The sequence below is a fragment of the Ursus americanus genome, chromosome 9, assembly GCF_024610735.1.
Source record: "Ursus americanus isolate L20-20 chromosome 9, mUrsAme1.1.p, whole genome shotgun sequence".
Lineage (NCBI taxonomy): Eukaryota > Metazoa > Chordata > Mammalia > Carnivora > Ursidae > Ursus > Ursus americanus.
In genome coordinates this window covers 14,401,789-14,429,111 of record NC_142135.1, presented here as the reverse complement: position 1 = coordinate 14,429,111, position 27,323 = coordinate 14,401,789, and the positions used below count along the sequence as shown (strand labels likewise).

The following is a 27,323-nucleotide window of genomic DNA, read 5'->3' as shown; positions in this document are numbered from 1 at the left end:
TTCCAAAGCTTAACGTTCTATTCTTTTCCTAACCTACTTGCAGAGCCTATAAAGAAAAAAATTCCATGTTCTGTTTTTCTATTAACCTAGCTTGCTAAAGCTTCCACCACTTAGCAAACAACAAGAGCAACAACAAAACAGTGTCATTAAAACCCTCAAAGCAGGGAATAAAAATTACTCTTCATCATTGACTTAAATGGAAAATGAGCCGTTTTGAATACAATTAAGGCAAGTGGCCAGTGACTTGTTTGTTTGCTTTCAGATCCATTCCCTGGTCTTTCCTCCATCTGTATCATGGGAAAGCAGATCCCTAAAAACTGAGGTGTTAGAAGAGCCAGTAGGGATCCCTAGGAGCTGAAGAGAGGGCAGAGACAGGTGCCAGGTATCCCTCTCTCTTTGTGGTTCTAGTATCTTCCCTCCCACTCTCCAATACCTCCCTCCTTGGGCTCAGTTCCTGCCAGAATCACTGTGATTCAAGCTTCCAGTGTTTTGTCCTGGCTCCTGCTCTGGTAGGGCCTCCGCCCCCCTTCCCTGCCATTTTCCCTCCAGCCCTCAGGATGGAAGTGGCCTCCTAGAGTTTCTAATTTCATTTTTCACCTTCCCTTTTGTTCTTTCATCTCTTCCAGCATCCTTGTAACTAATTCCCAGTATTAATGTCCCTCTATTTAATTTACTTGGCATGGTTTTTGTTCTCCTGGATGGACCCTTATTGAATCAGTAAGTTAAATTAGTTTGTCTCTGCATGGAAGAAGGCATAAATGTTTCCAAATTTTTCTGATTCTCCAGCCTTAGAAAAGATTGACTGTCTTTAACATACACTATAGCATGGGAAAACTACAGCCACACGATTATTTATCCTGCTATAAATGCGTGTAATGCAGGGGGCACGTAAATAAGTCTTTACTTTTGTCCTTTCTCCAGTGTGTTTGGAGACAATTATGAAAACAAACTTTTCAGAGGCGGCAGGGGTGGGTGGTAAGTAGTTGAAAAGGGATGTGCAGAATGTTCAATCCTGCTCGGAATTTTGGAGTATTTCTGTATATAATCAGAGTGCACCTTTAGTCCTTCTAACTAGTGAGCCCTTATCCTACAAAATTCTGCTCCGATACTGCTAGCTGTTTGCAAAACTCCATGCTCTCCTCTTCTTCATGGTCACACAACTCCTGTACATTTCTCAGCCTTCCGGGTTGGTAGGCATCGTCATGTGTCCTGGGCCTGGAATGTAATATCACTTCCTACTGACACTAGCACTTCCGGGCATGGTTCATAAAAATCTCTTGAGTTAGCTTATCTGTGTGTTTTTTCCCCTTCTGCCTGCTGACGAGCAGGGGCGAATCAACCAGCTGACCCATTCACTCACTGATACTGTTATATGAACCAACATAAACTTACTTTGGGCTATTATACAGCTGGGGTCTATTAATTATAGCACCTAGCATGTCCCTAACCAATATACTCCCTCCAGAAGTCTTTCTTTAACTTCTGCGGAAGCACTGATTTCCTATCTTTGGTGCCTTGTTTATACCTCTCTGGCAGCCCTTATCAAATTGGATGAGAATTAATTGTTCATAATGTTCTCTCCCTTTCTGTCTCTCTGTCTCCAGAACATGAGCTTTACAAGGACAGGGAGAGGGTCTCATTTACCTTTGTATCCCCAGGGCCGAGCATTAGTTATGGAGCATACAAGGTCTTGAGAATTGTATGTTGAGTTGAATGGACTGGAACTGGAGTCTGACCTAGTCTATCTTTGCTTCTCCATCCTTCCTGGGATGAAAATCTTGTCCTTAACCTTGACCTTTTTAAATGGGTGTTCACTATTTGCTGCCAAACATACATCCCATCCATCTACCCATCTACTCGAAGTTTTAACTTGAGACTTCTGTATGCCAACCATTCCTCTTCTCCCCACTTTCCTACAAAACCGTCACAACTCTGAGCCCTACCTGTCTTCATCATGGCCCACAGACTTCAGTCTCATGGAAGTATTGCTTACAGTATCCTGGGGGATAAAAATAAGTATGAAGTTTTTGTGAGCACATAAGATCTCCCTGAATTCATACTCTGTGTGTGTTGTTTATTTAATTGAAAGAATAATATTACAAACCTGAAAATCTCTGATTTCTAAATTTAACCATTGTTAGCTATAATCCAGGATTAAACGAACTAACAACCTTGAAAACTTGTGAGTCCTGTGGTCAGAACAAAGGTGTGAATTCAATGAAATACAGTAGGGGGGATATTTTAGCTGTGGAAAACAGGGACAATAGAATAGCAGAATATGTCTTTATAGTCTTTATTCAACTAGAATGAGAGTAGAAGCAGAGAAAGACGGTTATCATGTAGTTTCACTTAGTTGTGGAACATAAGGAATAGCAGGGAGATCATTAGGAGAAGGAAGGGAAAAATGAAGGGGGGGAGTCAGAGGGGGAGATGAACCATGAGAGACTATGGACTCCGGGAAACAAAGTGGGGGGTTTAGAGGGCAGAGGGGTGGTGGGAAGGAGGGCACGTATTGCATGGAGCTCTGGGTGTTATACGCAAACAGTGAATCACGGAACACTCCGTCAAAAACTAATGACGTACTTACTGTATGGTGACTAACATAACATAATAAATAAATAAATAAATAAATAAATAAATAAATAAATATAGAGTGAGAATAGAAGGTGAATTTTTAACCTCTATTTACCTCACCAGTACTTCGATATTAAGAATTGTACAGATTCCTAGTCTATTCCATTGCAAAATAACTGAATCAAAAAATGTCAAGACTGGAAGGCACCTTTCAATTCATGTAGGCTAGTGGTCCCCGCCTTGCTGAAGGATGTGAACCTTTTAAAGTACATTTTCAGAGTTGTGGGTACACACACACACACACACACAGGCACACAACCACTTCATATATAATATCAATGACTTAAGTATTCCCCAGAGGACATGATGATCTCTCATCCATCCATGGGAGCCCATTGGTGAAATGTCATATGCACTAACAAAGAAATCTGGATATCAGCTCTGAAGTTTACTCCCTATAACGGCAAAGTGCAATCAGTGCCACACTGATAAGTTTATCAATTTCTCCAAATTAAATTGCATCTGCTTCTAGCTCCTACTCACTAGGCTGATAGAAAAGTCTATCTCAATCCTCATTAAGAAGGCTACCTCATCCATTCTCCCAGGATGATGTCCCAGGTCTTTCATAGTGCAGACCGTCCAGGGGGTTTACACTAGCTACAGCTGATGGGCTCCTGGCTCAGGGCCCCAAGCTTCTGTGGCCAAGCTTGGGTAGGCAGTCTTTCCTGGTGGCTCCAAAAGCCCTCACTCCTCCTATTCTGTCACATCAGCATGGCCAAGCTACCCCATCAGAGGTATTATCACCTGTAAAGGGAAGGGAGGATGGTGGCCATACCGGAGGTTGGGGCAGTGCTGTCGGCTAATCCTTGAGGCACCCATACTCCAGTTCCGTTCCCAGTTCTGGGGGAGAAGCTCTAAAAGCTTTCTCAAGTCCTATAGCTTTCGCCTCTTCTGCTCCACCGGCTGAGAGAATTCAGCATAAATCATGTCAACTGCTTTTTGCAGGACAGAAGGTCGTGTGCCTTTATCGTCGAGCACCTGTGCTCTGGGGCAGACAAGCTGGGTTCGAGGCCCAGCTCGGATGCTTGCTAACTCTGTGAATGCATTCGTTTCATTCTGCCATAACAAATTACCACAAGCATGGTCACTTAAAACAACAGATATGTATTAATTCATGGTCCGGAGGCCGAAAGTCCAAAATCAAAGTGTCATCAGAATGGGTTTCTTCCAGAGGCTCTGAGGGAAAATCTGGTCCATACTTCTCTCCCAGCTTCGGAACGTGACCCACACTCCTCAGCTTCCCTTGGCTTGCAGACGTGTCACTCCAATCTCTGCCTCCTCCATCAGGTCATTTTTCTTCATTTATAAGGACACTTCCCATGCAACTTTATCATTCAATTTAATGCAGGATGATGGCATCTCAAGATTTTTAATTCAATTACATCTACAAAAAGCGTCCTTCCAAATAAGGTCAGATTCACACGTTCTGGATGGACATATCTTTTGCAGGATTACCCTTCAACTCACTACAACAAACTAAAAGCAATTTTTTAACTCTACAATGTCCATCGTGACCCATTGTATAATGCGGATGATGACGACAATTGTAAACTCCCCCATACGTTTACTGGGGATAAATGAGTTTATCCATGTAAAGCACTTAAAGAGTTCCTGGTAAATAGCAAATATTCTTTGCTAAACAATATGTGTTGTGATGGAGTTAACTTCTGAATAGCAATTAATTTCTGCTCTTGGGTCGAGTCAAAGTCCCATTAACAAAACCCAAGACAGGAAACCACAAAGGCTAATAAACTTCTGCTTATGAAGTTGGGGGGCTGGATGTGCACATTGGAAAGCATTCTGCCATATTTCTGTAGCTATTTTGCCTTAGTTCTAAGAGAGAGTTTTCAGAGAGAAAATATCAACAACCTGGCTTGGTTGCCTTGTATTTAGCCCAAAGAACATAAAAATTTCCAGCGATAGGACATTGGGATGAAAAGAGGGTCTAGTAAGGAAATCAGGTCCACACCAGGTTTTAACACAGGGAATTTAACATAGGGAACTGATTAATCAGGGAGGACTGAAAAGCCAAAAAGGAAGCACAGAGGTAACACAGAGACAGTAATCACAGGGAATAGCTACCTCTCCCAGTTAAAGGAATAGAGGAGTCATTCTCCCCTCATCTCATCAAGCAGGCATCCTATGACCTCACATGGTCACAAGAAGGGTCAGTACAGTTCAATAAGTTATTTCGAGATAGAGACCACAATCACATAACTTTTATTACAGTATATTATAATAAAGGTTCTATTTTATTATTAGTTATTGTTGTTAGTCTCTTAGTGTGCCTAATTTATAAATTAAACTTGATGATAGGTATGTATGTATAGGAAAAAGCATAGTATATTTAGGGTTTGGTACTATCCGTGATTTCAGGACTCTGCTGGGGGTCTTGGAACATATCCCCATGGAAAGGGGGCACTACTGTATATATATAGAAATATATATATACACACACACATATATGTATATATGGTCATATATCATGTGATAATATAAACAATCTTTGATTACATTAAAACAAAACTAAACTACAGTTAGGAAAGCCGAGTTCTTCAGCATCTAATGCTAATAAGTAGCCAGGCCCATATATTAAGCAAGGTCTGTCTGATTTTAAGGCCATAGTCTTTTTAATCTGAATTATCATCTGGATATCAGAGCTAAAATCTGAAATGTTCTCAGCATTTGGAACACTGGAACACTGGAAAAAACTTAAAACGCATTTCTTATGCCAAACATAAATGCAACATTCTGCACCTGAACTAAAAAAAAAAAATCACCATTGTCAGGGAAAGAATATATGCGCCTATATAGCCCCCAAAAGGATTAATGTGTTCTAGCCTATTACAATCCTAATATTAATAAACAATGTGGTTCAGCTGTCAAAAAATAAATGTGACCATTTTCTGCAGTATCCAAAACAAGCAAAGGGATAACCCATCTTCGTTCAGCAATGGTCAGGTCACAACTGGAATATTTGTTCACTCTGAAGTATTATAGCATCAGAGGAACTTTGAAAAACTGAACTTAATTAGACGAGAGTGACCATTATGATGACAAGATGATAGCACCATCCTGTCACCATCCCGCCACCGTCCTGATATCTACCCACCTCCTCTTGCTTCATAAAGTAATAGGCTCCCGACGGGCTCCTGGCCTGCCATGCAGTAACCATCGTGCGGGAGGGCGGTCTGTCTAAATGCCAGTGTCCTCACATTGAACCTGCCGCAGTTCACCCCACAGCCTGGGGAATGATGTCCAAATCCCCTAATAAGGTTTTAAAAGTCCTCAGGTTCCTGTATGTGTTTACCTCTCCAGACACACACCATAGCTGGATCTTGCTGATTCGTACTTCCCATCCTTTGGGCATTCGACTCTTTCTACTGGATAACTTTCTACCTCTGATTTCCACTTACACACTTGCCTTCCACCCACCCCTTTCCTGCTATTCCTGCTCATTCTTCTAGGGGTTAGCTCAGGCTTCACGGTATCTTGAAAGCTCTCAGCAGCCCCTGCTCCAGATTTCAGGATTTCTTGGCCCCTCTTTTATACCTCCATACCCCTCTGAGCTTCACCGATCTTAGCGCATAGCACACTTTGCTGCAATTGCCACTTTCTTGTCTCCTCTACTGGGTAGGAAGTTCTGTAAAAACAAGAACGAAGTTTGCTTCCTCACTATTTTACCCCCACCACCAAATACAGAACTCAATGAATAATTGTGTCTTGGAAGGCTTCATTTTTGAATAAAAGAAGAAGGGATTTGAATGGAATAAGGCTATCTGCAGAGAGGATTGTGAAAGCCATCTCCTGGGTATAAAGCAATATACAGTGATTTTTCCATTTAGACCAGAAAGCACAATTAGGACCAATGGGTAGATGCAAACTGAAAGTAGATTTAATACATTTAATACAAGAAAGAACATCTAACAATTAGAAGGCTCTGGAAACATGGCATGCTGTAGTTAAACATAGAGATTCTCTACCACTGAAATGTTCGAGTTCAGAGGCAGGTTCCTGGAAGGCCAATAGGATATATTGTAAATGTCAGCTCAATAAATTGGTAGTTTTCTAGAGTTGAGTTGTGTTGAGAAAGAGTCTGAGGGACAGGGAGAAAAAAATTATGTAATCAATTATTAGTGTCTGTCAAGACCTTTCTTAGGATTGAAAAAATACGCACTAATACTGTCCTTCTCCATCCCTGTTTCTGTCCTCCCCACCCCCAGCACACAGAGAAATATACGATTATAAAACAAGAGTCTTAATAGGGAGACTCTCACTTTGTCAGTCAAAACTCACCCCCGTCAGTGGCTACACTGCCTGGAAACCCTTATTTTGTTGTTTCTTTTTTGAGTCAATGGGAAACTGTAATGTCCACTGTCCCTTCTCTTAACTGGAAAGTGGGAAACTTCATCCTGGCTAACACATCGTAATTCATGACTGTTTTTGTCTTGAAACAGCAAAACGGAGAATCGGGTAGATAGTTGTGGGCAGAAAAGATGCGAGGGAATCGTGGACTCGAAGAACACCTAATGGCTCGTACCTGAGAAGCAGCACCCAACGGGATTATTAGATTTTGCTAAGCATTGGACTTGATTACGAAACAGAAAAATAAGTCCCAGCACATGGTATTTAAATCACGCAGTTCTCAGAAGAGTATCAAAGTTCACATTATCCTGGTGAAGGCTCCAGCTGTCCCTAGTATTGGGGAACCACTCTGGTTTCTGCATTTTATACATTAATTTTTTTTAAGACTTTATTTATTTGAGAGAGAGAGACAGCGAGAGACAGAGGGAGAGGGAGAAGCAGGCTCCCCGCTGAGCACAGCTGGATCCCAGGACCATGCGATCAGGACCTGAGCCAAAGGCAGACGCTTAACCAACTGAGCCACCCAGTCGCCCCTGCATTTTGTACATTAAATGAAGATCTTGAAGTCGTTAAAGAGAAGCTTGTTTATTAGCTGTGATGTTATTCTCCTTTCAGGGCCGCCTTTTCTTACCACATTAATCTTGGGTGTGCTGCTAATGTCTTTTCTGCATTGAAGTCAGGAGGCCGGTTGACATGAGGGCAGTGAACCGTGAAATGCCTGCGTGGGTAATATATGGGTTCCAGCAGCCAGACTCTTCGGAGGCACAAATAAATAGACTCCTTTCTTGCTTGATGGGAGCATTAAATGCATGGGTGCAGGGACAGCACATACACTGGATGGATACTAAATACTTAACAAATGCTCTTTGTTATAATTTTCATACTAATATTGTTTTTATGTATTGTCAAGTGTCAAGTCAAGAGCTTTGCTCCCAAAGTTTTACTTTTAGGACAAATATCAGACTTTGGTCTGTAGTTTCAGGGCTGAATCAGTCAACGCCGGGAAAGGAAGCAGCAGGATTTCGGGACCAGGTACGGATTTTGGAACCTCGTACTTACATTTGAATCTGGATTCACCTACTTATTAACTGTGTGAACTTGAGGAAGTTATTTTCTTCTCTGACCTCAGTTCATGATCGGATTGAGACTGTGCATGTAATCAACCTAGTGCTAAGAGTAAAATAAAAATACAAAACAAAATAAAATGTTAAAAAGTTAATAATCTCTTGTTATTTTGTGCATTTGTTTATTTTTATTTTTTTAAGATTTTATTTATTTATTTTGCGGGGGGGAGTACCCGGGGGAGTTGGGGTTGGGGCAGAGGGAGGGAGCCTAAGCAGACTCCACACTGAGCCTAGAGACCACGTGGGACTCCCTCTCACGACTCTGAGATCACAACCCAAGCGAAACCAAGAGTCCAATGCCCAGCCAACTGTGCCACCCAGGTGCCCCCTCACATTTATTGAGATTCGGGTTTCCTCCCTTTGATCAGTTCACCATGCTGTACCCAATGTGACCCCATCACTGCCCTTCTTCAGGCTCCTTACTGGTTCTCCTTACACTGGGGATAATCGTAACAGCAGGCAGTATTAACGGTTCTGTGTGAGGACCAAGTACTGTTCCCCCCAATCCTTTTGGATGGCTCTCTCCCTGGCCTCAACTGTTTGGCCTCACCCACATTCAGAATTCTGCTGGGTATTCAAAGGAGATGCTCTGTAGGTGTGCGAAGTCCTCTCTGTGCAGCTTTCTTCTCTCCAGCACTTGAAAATGTAGCCACCCGGGTCTCCCCAGACTCTGTTTCTTCAACTCAAGGATTCTACCAGGCTTTGCCCATGTTTCCTCTCCTCGTCCGTACCGAAGCCTGAAAAGTTCTCTCTGGGGCAACTGTACGGTTCACCAAATCGTCTCCTACATCCTAGAAATCACCGCCCTTCGTTATCCATCTCCACTGTCTTAAAATCATTGTTTCATCTATTTCGTCCAATTTTGCATTTGTTTTAGGTGTGGGGGTAAATGGGACCCGTTATTCCATCTTGGCTGAAAGCAGAAGTCTGGGAGCTCACTTCTCACAGTGCTCTCAGCTTAGGCATTTATAACCTTCGGTCCCCAGACAGAAGGCTCAAGACCCAATCATTGCTTCATCAAATGTACGTGCGCCGAATTCCCATCAGACGGCAGCTTTCTTTACCATTTTGCCCTCTCTGCCTGGACTTCTGCCTTAGTTTCCTCCTCTTCAGCTCTACATTCCTAGTAAAACCCTCCTCTGAAGCCAGGGAGCCTGGTTCCTGCTTTTTCGAGCCAGGCCCCACACCTTGCACATAGCCTGTGGTCAGTGTTTCTCCGGGGCTGTTATTGGATGCTCAGCTGTTGCTGTGCTGAGCTCCGGGCACTCCCTACAGAACATACTAACTATTTCTGGATTAAGTGTACCTGAAAACGACTTATGTACTACTCGTTTGGATATCCATGGATGTCGATCCTTACCAAACCAAGACGAGGTGTATTATAAAGCCCTGGACCCTGGAGCCAAATCTCTACCCCCAGAGCTCTGCCTGTGATCCATTCCCCACCAACATGTGATCACAAGGGTCCAGCATACCCCGAACTCCCAACTAAGGACACCGAGAAGCTAAATAGTGACTATTGCGTGTTTTGTCCTTGGAGGAAAATATTCACGTGCAGAGAAATTCCTGTGAAAGCTTAGTGAGTTGTCTAGTGAAAACTTCTTTTCCTGTCTCAATTTACAAGTTAAAAAAAAAAAAAAGCAAACAAACAAAAAAACAAGGCCAGCAGAGTTTAATTGAATTTCCCAACATCACAGAGCTAATTAATGTTAATGGTAGTACTCAAACTCAGGTCTTCTGTATCCTAATTAAAATTTCTTTTCTCTTGGATCACAAACACTTAGTTCTTTTGGTGAGCTATTTATTATTGATATCATTCCTGAATAAGGGGGGAAAAAACTCACACACAACAACCCAATTATTGTGGCCTTCTAATTTTTTCTAGACGTGACTCAGAGGGAGAATGTTTTTGTAAAGATTTCCAAGCCTCCCTCTCATTCCCTTCCCTCCTATAACATGGTCATCTACAAAGGAGAACAGAGAGAAGCTCTTGGCTTCTGATTTCCTAACTCCTTCTTGATTTCTGAAGAGCCATAACTCTACCATAAACGTTCAGGCATCGTGCTCTGGCACTGCAATTTTTAAGTTCCCAAGTTACCTAATTTGTACATATTGGAGAAGCAGGGTAGCTTGTGCTGTAAGTCAATGCACTCTAGACACCTGTTTTCTAAATCTGAGCAGATGACCTGGTGGGGGACCTTGATTTTCTCTTTTTCTCCCCACGGAAGTATGGTCTAATCCATGGGCACATAACCATTGCGTTCAGAGAGTGATCGGGTGTGATCTGCCGATCACATATGGAAGAAAATCCCTATGTCATTACTTCCTTGAGATGATTGAAGAAGCAGCCTCCAACCCGAGCGGACAGTCCGTAGAAGTCAGGCAGTGGAGCTCAGTGGATCCCCACCTGAACTAAAGCTGAGCAGAATTCAAAGCTGAGTAAATATTGTTGTTCTCCTCTCCCTTCTTGCCAACTCCCACCTCATTCCCTGGAGTGCTACTGATGGAGCAAAAGTGGGAATACAATCCCCAATGTCTAAATGAGATAGAGACAGGTTTGGGCTTCAAACACAAGTGCCTCCTCCCCCAGTATCTTATAGCTTCGGGCGTCACTGGGTTCCATTCCACGCAGAGCTGCTCCAACAATTCACAGAACGAACTCCTTAAGTTCTCGACGTTGCCGAACACTGCAGTAACATTAAAGATTACAGTTGGGACATACATGAGAGTTGAGAGAAGAGCTATGTTAGAGATTAGTTGGGATATGAGAAGAAAAAAAAAGCGACTATGAAATAAAGAACCGTTTAAAGTTATTTAATCTTGAGTAAATAACAGCTCAGTCTTCTCTTAGACACACACACATACCCACAAATGATTCAAAAGATTTCTAGCCTGTCAGCCTGGCTCACCTTGGAAACCTTAGTTACTAATATCCCCCCAAACACTGGCAATAGCAACAATAATTTTAATTGCATGGGTACTGAAACTATGCCAGGCACTACCTAAGTCCCTAAACACCTCTAACTTGGACAATAACCAGGTAGAAATAATTTTACCATGTTTCCAGCTAAGGAGATAGAATCTCAGAGAAGGTAAGTAACTTGCCCAAGGTCACACAGCTGGCAGGTGCTGGAGAGTCGGGACTCTGTTTGATGCCAAAGTCCTTGCTTTTGCAGTCACTAGAATTACCGCTCAGGGTAAATTGTTCCTCCCTGCTCTCTGTTCTCCCCAGTCCAAGGGTGGTCATCATTATTATAATCTTGGAGCTGCTTCAAAGGCCGGTGGCTCCGCAGATTCAACTCCAGGATAAGAAAAGCAAACAAAGTGAGTGTTCATTTGCAGCCTTTATGTGGGTCTTTTCATCTTCAAAGTCCTTTGTGAATATTAAACAATTAATCCCCCTGGAAGCCCTCAGCACTGGGGGAAGCGAATGTTTCCATTAATGTTGATGAATGTCTATTGCTATTGGTGAAGTTTTGCCTTTCAGCTTGTGCTTCTAAAGCCTGAAAGCCTTTCCATATAAATGAAGCACATTTTCATTCACACGTCTCTCCCAGGTGGATGAGGGAGTTGCTGAGATGTCTAAACACAGGGCTTTTTAAGTACCTTTGAGGAGTTAAAAAGCTTTGCTGGTTCTGCATCCACACAGTTTTTATGATAAATCAGAAAAGTTGATGGCACGCGCACATGTGTGTGTGCGTGTGTGTGCGTGTGTGTGTGTGTGTGTGTGTGTGTGTGTGTGTGGCATACTGCTGGGTGCTTGTGTTTTATTCCAGACAAAACGGCACATAGAGGGGACTTCCCTGTTGGAGCTAAAGCCAGTAGCTCAGCTGCACGGTTGTCTCTGTGGTGCACCCGGTTAGCACATTCGGCTGCTAGCGGAAAGGTTGGTGGTTCAAACTCACCCAGGGATAATTTGGTCTTCTTTTCAGAAATAGGCGAGCAGTCCATTTCAGGACTTTATTACTCTTTTGCAAAGCACTGGTTCAGTGTTCTCTAAACCGGTCTGCTAAATCCCACCCCAGGTGCTTATTAAAACCACAAGTTCCAGTGGTTTTGAGATTCTGATCCCGTTGTTCTCGGGAGATGCCTGAGAATTTGCCTTTTAAAGACATAGCCTCTGCCCCCAGGAAATTATTATTATCATTCAAGTTTGAACAGAATTTGTGTGGAAGATAAAAATAATTGGCCCCAGAGCCACGCTGCCTGGGTCTGACTCTGCTTCTCCACATATCGACAGCAAAGTTTTGCGCTGCCCGTCTGAAGTGGCCGCCGGTGGCCCTGGCGCGGCATCCCACCGCCAGTGTCTACATGCTGGGATCTGATAGTTTTCTTTTTTAATTGTTGGCTTATTGTCTGTCTTTCTTAACTTACTACCACCCGAATCTCTCCCTTGCCCTTATAGGTCTGCTGTGCTGTGTCAATTTAGCAAAACCAGAGCTGGATTTCTTGGAATTCCCTTCCTTTAAAGAACCAGGTTGGGGGGGTGCGCCTGGGTGGCTCAATGCGTTGAGTGTCCAACTCTTGATTTCGGCTCAGTCATGATCTCAGGGTTCTGGGATCGAGCCCCGAAATGGGCTCCGTGCTCAGCACAGAGTCTGCTTCTCCCTCTCCCTCTGCACCCCCGCCCCTGCTGATCATGCACTCTCTCTCTCAAATAAATAAATAAATAAAATCTTAAAAAAAAAAAAAAAAAGAACCAGGTGGAGATCTGAGATGTGGGAGTGAGTCTTGACCGTTCTTGGAGGGTCATCAATGGTTAGAGGTGGTAAGGGACAGAAGCGGAGGGCAGCAGGGTCCAATTTGTGTTCACTTTTCCTCGCCCCATGTCCGAGTCCCCTTGCTGACCTCCAGCCCTGCTCAGCAACCTGACCAGAGGCCCAGTGCCAGACCCTGCTCTGAGACCTCACAGAGACGGAGCCGCGAAGAGCCCGCGGCCTTCCATAGACGGCTGCGTCCCTCCGGGAGCTGGTCTTGCCCTTCAGCCGGCAATGAATCAGAGCTCAGCAAACTCCTCACGGCTTTACTTTCAAAGAATGTCAATTCTGTGAAGTCTGAGAGCTCAGCTAAATCTGCTCATCACGATTTCCTCAGTACCTAGAACACAGTTATTGGCTGAGTGGCTGATGAAATTGATGGCTTCATCCATAAATGGGGGGTTATGATGCTTCTTTCACTGAGTTGTGTGAGGACAAATGAAATAACATATAAAGAGCTCAGGACTATTCCTGGCGGATAATACGCACTGATACATGGTTGTTGCTGTTACTCATTCTGTTGTTACGGCTTTGAAAACATCAAATCCGCCACAGGGAGCCAACAACATTATACGTATGTGTGCGATAAAATCTCTCGAGTCAGTGTCTCCCAATCCGCCTGGGTTTAGTCCTGCCTTTGAATCATAATGTCATCCCAGAGAGCTATGAAGCCAGGGAGAACGCTAGAAATTCCCAGGACAGCTCCCGTGTTCGAAAGATGAAGAAACACAGACCCAAGAAGTGAACAGATTGGCCCGAAGTTATCCACTCGTTAGAAAAAGATGTAAAACTAAGAATGGTTTTCATTGAAGCAGTTCAGAGTCCTTTCTGTGATCTTACGGAAAATAAAAATTTTCTAACACTTCATAATGATGCATAACACGTATGTATGTGTATATACGTGTATATAGAGGTACACATATACACACACACGGTGATATGTATGTGTATACAGATTTTATACACATACTGGTATAGGGTCACAGGGTCCTGCCTTTCCTACGGTTTGGGGGATGATACATCCAAGTCGCCTGGGACAGTGCGGTCTATGCTTATGCCATGGTTTAATTATTAACAGTATCCCCTTCGCTCTTAGAAGTTTCCCTCGCTATAAGGGAGGCCTTTGTTTTCCACTTTCTGTGCACGCATTTAGAATGAAGTACCCTACAGAGATGGACATGTGTGTGCTGGGCATCGTCAACCAGAACGTCGCATTCACTTGGCAGTAGTGACCACTTTGGGGATGGGTTCATGGCGCGATCGGAGCAGTAAACCGGGACAGCCAAGTGAGCAGCAGGCTTTCTCTTCTCTGAGATGGGCCACCAGTGAAGATGCTAGACATTCGGAGCTGCCCCATGCTTCGCCAGGGGACCTGAGCAGGAAGCCAACATGAAACAAAACACAACCAGGAGATGGGAGAAACTGAAGCCTAATTGCTGATATCGCAAGTGCTTGATCAAGCCCTTCCTGAAGCTACCCAAACGCCAGATGTTTTTGCTAAAATTAGATAAGATGAGTTTTCTGGCCTCTGCAATTCAAAGCATCCTAACTAAAGTACTGATTGAAAAAAACACAAATGTAATAAAAGGGATGGGACACTTGTGCCATGGTCCTAGTCCTCCACCAAAACTGTTTCTGGGCCAGAGTTGTTCCTCTGATAAGTTAGCAGGGGAGGTATGTCCCTGCGTGTCCTAACCTCCCCATCCTACCCTCATGCTGTGTAACTCCATCACTCTGGACTTTTCAATCCTGATGAACCCGTTCATTCATCAGCACACGTAAGCTGAGCCCTTTACGACCCCCGGAAGTTTACATTCTACTCAAGGAGAGGATTAAACAGCGCGATGACAACTTCTACCCATACCGTGACGTGCCAGGGCTTTATGAAAGCTGTCTGCAGGCACCATAACTGACCCAGACTTGGTAGGAAGGTGAGCAGAGAGAAGGCCTCAGAAGGGAACAGATATGGAATTAACCCTGAGAGGTTGAGCAGGAATTTACTAGCTAGTTAAGAAATTACAGGGAATCCTGTGAAGAGAGAAGACATGCACCATTATACAGATGACAGATAGCTGAGGAAAGGCAACCATTTGCTAGGAGCTTGGAAGAAAAGTCTAGAGAGAGAGAGAAGCGGGAGTCCTCCCACATCACACTAAAATCCCCGGATTTCTACACTGTGAGCAACGGAGGAGCACGACAGGGAGTCCCCGATCAGGTTGTCCGGCTTCTCTTGGGCCACGGTAACAAGACTGCTTTGCTCTCCACTTGACTAGCTTTCAAGAACCTGCACACAGGCTTGCATAGCCTTCTGTACCGACGCGCCCAGGGGCACCTGCCCCCCTCCTAGGAGAAGGCGGACTGCGCGAGATTCCGAACTCTTCTTTCCCCTCTGAACCCTTTGGCTAATTGATAGACAGCTTCTGCTTTATTTTACTCCTTCCTCCTGTCCCTAATCAATTTTCTTTTGCTTCGGACTAATCCTTCCTTAAGCTCTCATGCCAGGTCCCTCTCTTTCTCTTTTTCATATCCAGTGATCAGATTTGCATTTTAGAAAGACTGTTATCCCTACAAGAGTTTGGAGCAGGGGAAATCCGGAAGCAATGAGAGCCTGAAAGTTGTTACAGAAATGCAAGGGAGAGAGGAGGGAGTCGTGGGGAGGAAGGGGAGGGGAGGATGCTTCGCGGTGATAGCCACCACACATGTGGGATGGGATGAATGCATTTGGGGTCTGTGTATCAAAAAGCAGTTAGCATATGTTCTGAGAGAAGCCTCAGCATGTGGAGGCTTAAACTGCATTCGGAATTGAATTTCCAGGCTCAGTAAATTTACAATATGCTTCCTCAATCCATCCCACCTCCTTGCTCCTCAGCTCAGTGAAATAGCTAAATAATTAAATGCTAAAATGCTTCTTGGATATGCTTTGTTGTTGAAACACATCTGCTACATGTTGGAGGACCCCTTCCTGGCAGATGTTCCTTTCCTTTGGCTTGTTTATCTATGGAAATGAATATCTTAAACCTCCTCCCCTGCTAAGCTTAATAAAAAGGAATCCTTTCCATACTCAGCTCCTTCACTGTGCCCCTTGTGGTCCTTTATCAAACTATTAAGGACATACACTGTGCAACTAATTATTATTATTTTTTGCTGCTACTGCACTGCTTTCATCCAAGGGAAGGCCATCGTCAGCTCAGGACTTAGCGCGGGAGACCGAATCCACACACCATATTCTCTCCCAAAGAAAACAGAGTCTCTGTAGTGAAAAGACTCTGGAAGCCAGGACTCTATAAAGAGACTATGGAGTCTCTCCTTAGCTCTATTCTTTGAGCAATTACGTACTTCATGGAGTTAAGGTTGCCCACTGATAAACTAGAAGATAGAGAAAACAAAGAATAAATTGAGATGGCATAGCATACATTCATCCAATTTGGGGAAGATTGGGAGCTGTGGAGAACAAGGAGTAGACAGGATTCAATATGTTTGCCATAAAGACCATGAACATAAGGGAAGATTTAATAAACTTACTGAAGACATTCATGGCCTCCGAATTTATTGAAACCCCTTGGTGAAAGAGTCACTAGGGCACTCGTAAGGAAAGCATTTGCTTTCTGATTGTGCGTGGAGATGGTCAAGATTATACGGGCTCAATACAAAAACATAACTAAGACATCTTTGAAATACAGATAAGGGAGGAAGAAAAAGCAAATTTTAATTAAAGTCACATATGGTACAGCTTAGCAGAATGAGAGACCATAGGGGCTGTTTTAAAATTATTTGCATGTGTCATAACATTGAAATGGGAGAAAATAGATGTTTTTTCCTTTAGGGTGAGAGAAGCATTTGACTCATGAGCTCCATTTTGTGTATTATTTAATTTCACTAAGTCCCGGAACCTGAGCTTTTAATCCTGGTTGAGTTTCCTTAGCAGCATTTGGCCTCTATTTTATGGATGAGTATCTTGTTGTAGAGAAGTCTTGTATTATAAAAAGAGCTAGTCTACTTTTTGTTCCTGTGTGAGGGAAGCTTGCTTTCTCTCTAGATGTTTGTGGGATGTTTTTCTTCAAACTTGAAATTCATGTGTCTGCCAGGATGTGTCTACATACACAACTCTGATTCCACGGAGCATACATGACCTCTTTCTATCTGCATCCTTCACTGTCGGCTCAGAGATCTCCTAAATACTCAGAGATTTCCAAAATACTTTCATTGTATTTATCAATTTCCTTCGCAGACACAGCGTTATTCTGCAAGTATGGGCAGAACATTGTCTTTCCCAGCCTTATGTAATCACCCTCTCTCTTGTCCTCTCTATTTTCCTGTCCTTGTTTTCTCAAGTTTTTCTCTACCACCCTGATTTGATTCTCCACGTTCTTATCTTGTCTGCTTCCTTCTGCTTTCATTATGGTCTGGAATTCTGCTACCAGAGTTTTGGTATTTTTGCCTTTCATTTTTTTTACTTTTAGCTCACTCAACTGTTTTCATTCTATTTCGTTCTTTTATTTCAGACTACTTTTCTTTTGTGAATTTTTGCTCTTATTTAATAAATACTTCTCTTTTTCTTGGTTTATTCGATTGAATATTCAATTTAAAATTTTTCCTTTGGGTTGCAAAACTTCATTTTCAGAAACATGTTCTTCTTATATTTTCCTCTCCTTTTTATGATTTTAAACGCCCAATATTTTTTTTTAAGATTTTATCTATTTATTTGACAGAGACAGCCAGCGAGAGAGGGAACACAAGCAGGGGGAGTGGGAGAGGAAGAAGCACGCTCCCAGCGGAGGAGCCTGATGTGGGGCTTGATCCCAGAACGCCAGGATCACGCCCTGAGCCGAAGGCAGACGCTTAACGACTGCACCACTCAGGCGTCCCAATACGCCCAATATTTTCTTAATACTCTCCACTCAGCCTTGAATGAAGCCAGGTATCTGCAGACCAGGTGTTTGCCAATAACGTGTGGATTTCCTTGACTCTGCTACCTGTCTGTCTAAAGCTGGATTTCCATCTCCATTTTACACCTAGAGTGATGGGCAAAGCTTCCAACCCATTTTCTGGTTTCTGTAAGATATCCGGGTAATATGCCTCTATTGTATCAAACTGGGAGCCTTTCCATCTTGGCTACATACATAACATGTTCTGTCTAATCTCCAAAATGCACTGCTTCTACGTAATTTTTTGTATTTGCTTTCACTACTTACTGTTGACAATCATACTTCCAAAATCTTCCTCCAAAAGTCCTGACACTTTCTGTTTTGCTGTGTTCTTTGTGGATGGAAGACATCGATGGATGAGGAGAGAAAGATAACTGATCACCTGGCAGGGGGGTGGGGGGGTGTATAGAATCAGTGCTCCTGCATTAGAAGTGTACTTGTCTTGTTTTAATTTTATGGCGACCTGAATGTCTTCATCAGAAGAATAATCTAAGATGGGAGAATTTTCTTTCAATCTTCACACTTTGAACAAAAATAAAACTATTTGCTGGAGACTGGGTAGATTTTTTTTTTATTTTTTATTGCAATATACTCTGTTGAATTTTAAATTATTATGAATCCTTTCAAAATGTAAGTCTTAAATCAGGAAGGATGCATTTTTGCCTTGTTCACTGTTGTCATGGGCAGCAGGAGAATGGACAAAGCTGAATTAGGAGCTGCTCAAATGCCAGATGCCATTTTAAACTGGAATGCACCCAGCAATTAGCATCTGCTCAGTGCTTGGAACATGGTAAATGACTTACATACAAATGAACCTTTGGGATATTATCCATTCATAATGTGGGCACCAAGTGTACTATAAATCACCGAATTTCCCTCATCTCAGTCCGCATTTTGGTTCCAAGTCAAAGGCTGCAGAATACTAATTGTTTTTAAAAAAAGATAAGATGGGGGCGCCTGGGTGGCACAGCGGTTAAGCGTCTGCCTTCGGCTCAGGGTGTGATCCCAGCGTTATGGGATCGAGCCCCACGTCAGGCTCCTCTACTATGAGCCTGCTTCTTCCTCTCCCACTCCCCCTGCTTGTGTTCCCTCTCTCGCTGGCTGTCTCTATCTCTGTCAAATAAATAAAATCTTAAAAAAAAAATAAAAAATAAAAAAAGATAGGATGAGGTGAAATCATTACTGTCACCACAGATTGAAAGATAAGAAACAGATAAAGCAGGGGGAAAAACCCTCTATTCTGCACATATAATCCTCACCATCACCTACAGCTTGTGACGATGATCCCATTTCTTAGATAAGGAAAACAAAGTACAGCGGCAAGTAACACGATCTAGGTGACACAGCCACAAAGTGAGAACGAGGAGCTTTAATTCAGAACCAGATCTGGCTGGCTGAGTTCAGAGGTCAATTTCTACTGTTATGTACATCCCCTACCCACAAGCTCAAGCTGTACTGGAAGGGTTTCTCTCAAATGTATTTCTGGTGACTACATGCATCTGGTACAAACAAGTCCCGCCTTTGGGTCCTTCATGTCTAATGGAGACACTTAATCTTGCTTGTTACAATCTCTTCTTCCCTGGCCTCACATAAACCCAAGAGGGAAAGAGAGGCTGGAGGCTAAACAGTAAAACCGTCCACTGCACTTGACCCTTCTCCTCTCCTCTATTGTCTAGTCTTGATCTTTGGACCAAGCATGGGCTAATGTCATTAAATACTTGAAAAGAAAGACTGTTCTTCATACATAAAAATAAATTCTCCTAAATTTCATGAATATTGTGGATTTCCTTGCTGTGGATACAATGTTTTCTGCACTGCCTCTGCCATTCTACACACCCTTAGCCTTTGGGGATCGGTATTGTTTAACTGATACTTGGGCACGGAGAAAGGGTGGATGTAGAAATGTCTGGGGGATACAATCTTTTGTTAAGAAAAAGAGCAAATGTAGCTGACTTACAACTCTGCAGAGGAAAGGAAAGTAAATGTTCCTTAGAACGCAGTGATCAGAGTCTTCACCCAACACATCAAGTCTGGACCAGAGCTGATCTACCTTCTCTCTTTAGAATAGACTGGAAGATAAGAAAGTGAGGCGTGCTCTCATGTACGTTGACCTGGCAAATTACCACCAGATATTATATAGGCCGTCCTCTAAAATCTAAAGAGAGATGAGATACCTTCATGAGCATTTTTTATGATTAGTATTCTTATATCGATCTTAACACCAGTGGGTTGTAAAGAATCTGCTGTCATCATCTCTTGGTGGTATGGGAGCAGTTAATAGGCATAGACCATGAGACATCTCTGGCCATACTAACATGAACAATTAAAATTCCTTCGCCTACTTCCTGCATCTTCTTCTTTCCTCTCCTCCCCATCTTGCTGCTCTTCAATCATTCCTGCTGTGCTTGGAGGTTCCTATAAAAGGGCTTCACCTGTATTCTCAAAGCTCATTAGAGCAGGGACAAATAAAGATTAAAACCATTTCCGGAGAACAATCACTAATTCTTCTTGAACAATCATGGGAGATCCTTTAGGAGTAAGAAAGAGCTGCTTCTTGTGTTTTTTAAATAGCTAGTATGTCATCCATTCTCCTTAGGCATTGTCCTAGAAAAGATGTTTCCAAGAATGACACCTTTACTAGCCACGTCTACATAGCCTCAAGGAGTTAGACGGAGGAAAAGAAAAACAAACAAACAACAAGTAAAACAAAACAAAACAGAAATCAATCGTCTGGCTACAGGTTCCATGTACACTAAGCAAATGGATGTTTAATTTTTTTTATTTTTTAATCTGGATGTTAGATGCCCACATCTGATTTATTGTTTTACATCCCAAAGCACCTAGCACTCTGTCTTGCACCTGGCATGTATACCCAATAAATATTTATTGAATGAATAAATGCATGAATGAAGATAATGCATGGATGTGGGTAACTGATGACATTATTTGGAAAGGACTTGAAGATATAAAGCCTTGAGACTCTCTTTTTCATGGACAGTGATAGAATTTAAAGAAAATGGAACTTCTCTGGGGTTTTATTTAAATTAGGATTTTATGAATGCCCTAATGCCATATTCTTGATCATTGCATGCTAGACAAATGTAGCAGATGAGGGACAGTCTTTTAGCTCAGATGACACTCAAATTAGAGTTGCAGAGCCTACACCAGAGTCTGTGAATAGTTCATCCCTATGTCTAAAATTACAACTGGTTCCATAAAAACAAGGAGTCAAAAGGAGACCATATCCAGCATTATTCTGTGTGGGGGATGGCAGGACAAATGTTAAGAGGGTAGAAAGAATGAGGAAGCAGATTTTATCCAAATGTAAGAAATGCTTGTCCTGCAACATGAGCTTTCACCTAAAAATGAAAGAGCAGATTCACAAAGTAGTTATTTCCTCCAACATTGGGGATATTCAGCACATTTATATGTATAAAGTACCTAGAGTAGAGCTTTGACATATAAAGATATTATATAAGCATTTCTTCAACAAAACAAAAGCTATAATACCTGAAATACTGAGTAGATGAGTCTTGCGTTTTCTAAAAGTTTCGACTTACAGCTTATATGATGGTTGGGCTATTTTGGATGAAAGTCACAAATGGGCTCTAGGATTTTGGGGCCAGAGGAAAATTTTACTGAAAGGGTAATTCAGGAAAGTGGATGCATAAGAGTGAAGAGAGTCCAAAGAGTCTGTTTGGAATGGGATTCAAGAAGATCCAGAGGCTCCAGTTACTATCTCTGGAATGAATGAGAACTCTAGTTATTTTCAGTCTTTTCACTATGTTAACTCATAGTCAAATTCCAGAAAGGGAGCATCGGTTGGACTTCATCTCTTGGGCCATGTACCCAGCCTTTTACTAGATTACTTAATTGGAAAATCAAACTGTGACTGCTCAAGAGATAATTCCTCAAGGGTAAATAAAGGTATAATTTCCAAAAGGAAGTGTAATGGATACTGGGTAAGCTAAAAAACCCAATGCCCACTGTTTCCTCTAAGCCTCTTCCAGCTCTATGGTTCTGTGGAGCTCTCATAATGTAACATTACGAACTCTCGTTAGATGGGGTTCATGACCCCCTGACTCACTCCACAAGCATTTTGTCCACAGACAGACCATTGCCTAATAATCCTTTCTGGTGATGACAAGAAAGAACGAATGCATAACTGGATATGTGTACCTTCTCTTCCCAAAGTGCATGTAGTCACTCTGGGTAGAACAAAGTGATGGGCTTGGGAAGCAGTGAGTAAGGGAGAGGAGAGCCTAGGGAGGGAGAGAGAGGTAGGGGGTGATGTGACTAAAGTCATGCCAGGAGCTATGTATAACCAGGCTCACAAAAATCCCAAAGGTGGAGAAATAGACATAATATTTACAAGAACACCTTGTTTGTGCTCATGATAGTTACAAGTCCACCCCCATTCTTTCTAAATATAGATGTGATATTAACAAACCCACCATGATATTGACAAGAATTTTACCAAGTTCTATGGTCAGTTTCCTCCAAAAGACCAGCCATAAGAGCTGTCAGTGACAACCCATTAGGGACCCCTCTCACTCTAGAGAGCTCTTTTTCTTTCCTTTCTGGTCTTTCACTTAATAAACTTTCACTTCACATCACCCTTTTGGCCCGAGATTCATTCTTCAACTCCATGAGACAAGAACAACCCCGCAGCAGGGCTCTGGCCAGACATCTTTTTTTTTTTAAATTTTTTATTATGTTATGTTAGTCACCATATAGTACATCATTAGTTTTTGATGTAGTGTTCCGTGATTCATTATTTGTGTATAACACCCAGTGCTCCATGCAATACGTGCCCTCCTTAATACCCATCACTGGCCTGTCCCATTCCCCCACCCCCTCCCCTTTGAAGCCCTCAGTTTGTTTCCTGGAGCCCATAGTCTCTCGTGGCTCATTCCGCCTTCTGTTTACCCCCCCTTCATTCTTCCTTTCCTTCTCCAACCGATCTCCCTGCTATTTCTTATGTTCCATAAATGAATGAAACCATATGATAATTGTTTTTCTCTGATTGACTTATTTCACTTAGCATAATCTCCTCCAGTCCTGTCCATGTTGCTGCAAATGTTGGGTAATTGTTCCTTCTAATGGCTGAGTGATATTCCATTGTATATATGGACCACATCTTCTTTATCCATTTGTCTGTTGAAGGGCAGCTCGGCTCCTTCCACAGTTTAGCTATTGTGGACATTGCTGCTATGAACATTGGGGTACATATGGTCTGGCCAGACATCCCAACTGAATCTTGTGTCAACTACACACTTGTCACTTTATGCAAATTACTGAACCCATGTACATGTCTCAGTTTATTTCATTGTACCTACCTCGTAGGTTTATCATATGTATGGGTGAAATTAGGTAACACATGTAATCAGACTGGCACCTATTCAGCCCTCGGAGTGGAGGACTGTACATGACATTTTAATTATTATTAATATTACAACTACAAATAATGTCACCATGTTACCTTATTGAGTAAGATCCATGTCAGACACCCACAGCTAGTCCAAGGCACATTTGCAAAGATGGCCAACCTGTTCTACCAGACATTTTTCTTCAGGAAGAGAGGAAACGTACCTAAGATATAAGCAAAACACTGTAAGAGAAGTGTTGGGAGAGAGCCCAAAGCCTGCCATTCTTTATGCTCAGAACACCTTGGAAATGGCTCCACTGCCTGTGCAAAACAGAAACTCTTAGGCTTTCAAGAATAATCACACTTAAAGCAAAACAGAACAAATAAAAAACAAATAATAAAAACAAAAGCCCAACTTTCTCTTTCTATCCAGGACATAGCTTTTTAAAATACTTTTCTTTTAAAAAATAAAATAAGATGAAATCAGAGAGGGAGATGAATCATAAGAAACTCTTAAATATAGGAAACAGACTGAGGGCTGCTGGAGGGGAGGTTGGTGGGGGGATGGGATAACTGGGTGATGGGCATTAAGGAGGGCACGTGATGTAACGAGCACTGGGTGTGATATGCAACTGATGAATCCCTAAACTCTACCTCTGAAACTAACAAAAAATAAAATAAAATAAGGCTTCTAATCTATTAAAAAAAAGTTTTTTTTATTATTATAAAAATACTATCCATAATCTATCCAAACAGAGAAAACATTACTGGATTGTGCCAGCTAACCGCTACATTAGCCAATTGTTGTTGGCATTTCCAGTAGCATTTTCTATGTACATAAATCTGTACAGAAACAGATTTGAACGGAATGTAACTGAAATGCTTTTGGAAATGAAGGGGGTACTGGGTATAATTTTGAGTGGGCCAGCTCTGGATACCCCATTAAGTAGAAAACCACCTAGGACATAGATCCCCTTTCAGGCTACAAAGTAGTTAAGAGGAAACCCAAGCCCTCAGGACCATCGCGGTTGAAGTGAGCCACAACAATCCTTCACCCTATAAAACCTAAGGCATTTCTGCTGACTTGATTGACAGAATGCTGTTTTCCAGGGGCATCACTTCTGCATCCTTCCTTCAGTGACCCATTTCTAAATGGGGCATTAATAAGATCTCAAAGTGTTTCAGTTTTATAGGAGTTATTAGAAATCGGTTCCAATGCTACTGACATAACAGTGTGCATTACATGTGGCCATTCTTCCGTTCAGCACTCTCAGAAACACTGTGGGGGAGGAAGTAGCAAACCCATTTCACAGATGAAGAAACTGGAGACCAGAGAGATGACAAGATTTGCCCCAGTTCACACAACCTCTAAGGAGCACAGAACAAAATCCTACATTTTGACATTACGATCTTTACTCCTTACAGTTCCTGTTTCCTTGTTTTAAGACTGAGGGTGCCATTTGCCTCTTTATAACTAATGCTTTGGGTCCTGAAATTGGGTTTCCAGGTTGTCGATCTCAATGACGGCTGCTTGAAATGTCTTTTTAGGAAACCAAACAGCTAAGGTGGACAAAGCTCAAAGAGAAAACAAAAACAGCACATTTATCTGGGCTTCTTGCCCATTCTCTGAATCATTCAGAGGGGATCATGAGGAAGAGTAAAGGCACATTTCACTGTTAATGGATTTTAACTCACTTTTAATTCAATAGCAAATGGAAGCATCTATTGTTTTTGCAGATCTAACATCCCATTATTCCTCTCAAGTACCATTGGCTGACTGTTTTTATCAATGTTGGCATGGATACAAGTCTAGTAAAATGCAGAATATTTGAATACAATTTACATTTTTTCCCCAATTACCATTTAATTCACCTGATATTGGCCACATGGCAAACTGGTTCACATTCCAGACATCAGTTCTCTGGTATTTTTTTATTTTAGCAATAACATTTAATATAATTTACTTAATTGAAAAATAATACATGTACACTGAAGTGCATTTGGAAAATATGGTAATTTATAAATTAATAAAATAAAGATCGCTGTAGTCCAACTACCCAGAAACAAAGACAATTTACAATGTATGATGTATGATTATTTTACTATGCATATGCGCATATTTTTTTTAACAAAGCTGAGATATTTTCTCTTTAAATTTATAATCTGCTTTTTCAAACTTAATAATACATTATAAATACTTATTTACTCATTAGTGTCTCCTAAGACTTTGTTTTTAAAAGCTGATTATTTGGCTTCATAATTTCAAAAACTAGTTTTTTCTTGTTGGATGTTAGTTTTTTTTCTCACTTCTTAACTTTTATAATAACACTCAACATATCATTGTACACAAATTTTTGTACACAGCTGTTTCTGTGAGGCATGTTTTTGGCAGAAAATTCAGAAACCCTAACTACTAGTTTCTTAAATGGTATAGACATTTCCCCAAGATAACAAGACATCTGGAGGTAGAAAACCACGGCTGGGACACAAGCTAAATGACATCAAAGAATGCCCCAGGCTCTTTCTATCTTTTTCTGCCCCTGGTCTGAGTATTTGCTTTTTATTTCTATGCTTTTGGAGCTCATTGTTGCAATATGGCTACCACAGCTCCAAGCATCTGTACTCAAGGAAGTAGAGGGAGGGAATGATGTTGGCCACACTCCAACAGTGTGATATCCATGTAACCACTCTAGATGCAAAGAAGTCTGGGAAAGCAAGTATTTAGTTCTTCTAACCTCCATATAAACTGAGGTCAAGAGAGAAAGGAGTTGGCAGTAGGTGTTAAGTTGTTCAACCCACGATGTCTGCCATAATCTATGATATAAAATAAGAAATTTCTCCCTATAGGAAAAACCCCTAGAAGGGATACCTTAGAATTTCATTTCTTCTCTGATATAAAAGAAATATATGTTCATTGCAGAAAATTAGAAAAAAAGCTCAGAAAATAATAGAAAATAAAATAAAATATTTTATAACCTCACCAAGCAGACATAACCAGCCAATAACTAGACTGTGCATCTAGTCTTTATCCTATACTAGCCCAGACAACTCTAGGTGGAAGCAGGAATTACAGGTTACTGTAATAGACATGATTACTAGTCCTAAGAATCCAGATGAATGGCTCTCAAGTTTAGTCCAAGCAACCGTTTCTAGTTTTGTACTTGATAAAACTCTAAAAACCCTAACAAGTTCACTGACTTTCATGGAGGACAAGCACTAAAACAAATAGATATATATTACACTATATTTAACAATACAGTCATACACAAAGTATTAAAATAGTACTGAGCAGTAGTAGTTCTTTTGGGGGGCAAGGGATGGTTCAAGAGCTGCTCAGAAAAGATGATTCCAGAATAAATTTTAAAGTTTAATTGAATTTTCCATGGGGACAATGGCAGGTTGCCGTGATAGAAATGAGTATTCAAGATTCAGAAAACAGCATGCAGAAAGCATTGAGGAGTGAGAACAAAGAATGCATATTTGAAATTACGTATAAATGAGGGCTTAACAGATTATAAAGTTTGAGAGATGTCTATTTAGTAAAAGTAGATAATTCTGGTAAGAGAAACAAGACTCTAAAAGCTTAGCAGTTCACGCAACAGAAGAGCGGCTCTGCTGTGCCCAGGTGTTAATAGAAAGTCCTGGGGCAGGGGCTAAAGCAAGGTGTCTTGATCACATTACCTGTGAGAAAGATCATCTTATCAGCCAAGTTTCCTCTAGGTACACAAAGGCAGGCGATCAGCTGAGTCCATTGCAACGATGGTTTCTACCTCCTCCAGAAACCTCTCCTCCTGAGAACGCAGCCCCGAGGAACTTCTGGTATGTTCTAAAGGAAACGTCCATGACCTGGGAGTCCCAAGGATAATCACCATCAACATCATCCTCCTCCTCCTATCAGTTACTGTAATATCTCAAACAACTTCCATGTTCCTGTCACCAGAGCTAGGCGCTTTACATATGATATATCAAGAATTCCAAGCATCTTCTTTTAAAACGATATTCTTGGATGCCAGTGCTCTGGATAATTTCAGTCATGACATGGGAGCTGAACATGTCAGGCTCAGTTCCTGCTCCGCCCCCACCTGCAACTTTAAAGGTACAGTTGTACATTTATTTATTTTACATCATCGCAGAGTAAGGAGTTTCTCTA

The 27,323-nt window shown here is 41.8% G+C and overlaps 1 protein-coding gene across 14 annotated transcripts in view; it reads right to left on the bottom strand.

Annotated features, from left to right (window-relative positions):
• Nucleotides 1–27,323, bottom strand: part of LRATD2 (LRAT domain containing 2) — a 338,474-nt gene that overhangs the window by 24,591 nt on the left and 286,560 nt on the right. For 13 of the 14 annotated variants that reach the window (XR_015725702.1, XR_015725689.1, XR_015725688.1 and 10 more), the window contains 2 exons: nucleotides 26,855–27,019; nucleotides 23,288–23,397 (listed from right to left, as the gene is read on the bottom strand). The gene's annotated coding sequence lies outside the window, so the exon portion shown is untranslated. Of the gene's footprint in view, nucleotides 1–1,943; nucleotides 2,000–23,287; nucleotides 23,398–26,854; nucleotides 27,020–27,323 lie in introns of all 14 variants that reach the window. The other variant, XR_015725691.1, reaches the window with a different exon arrangement.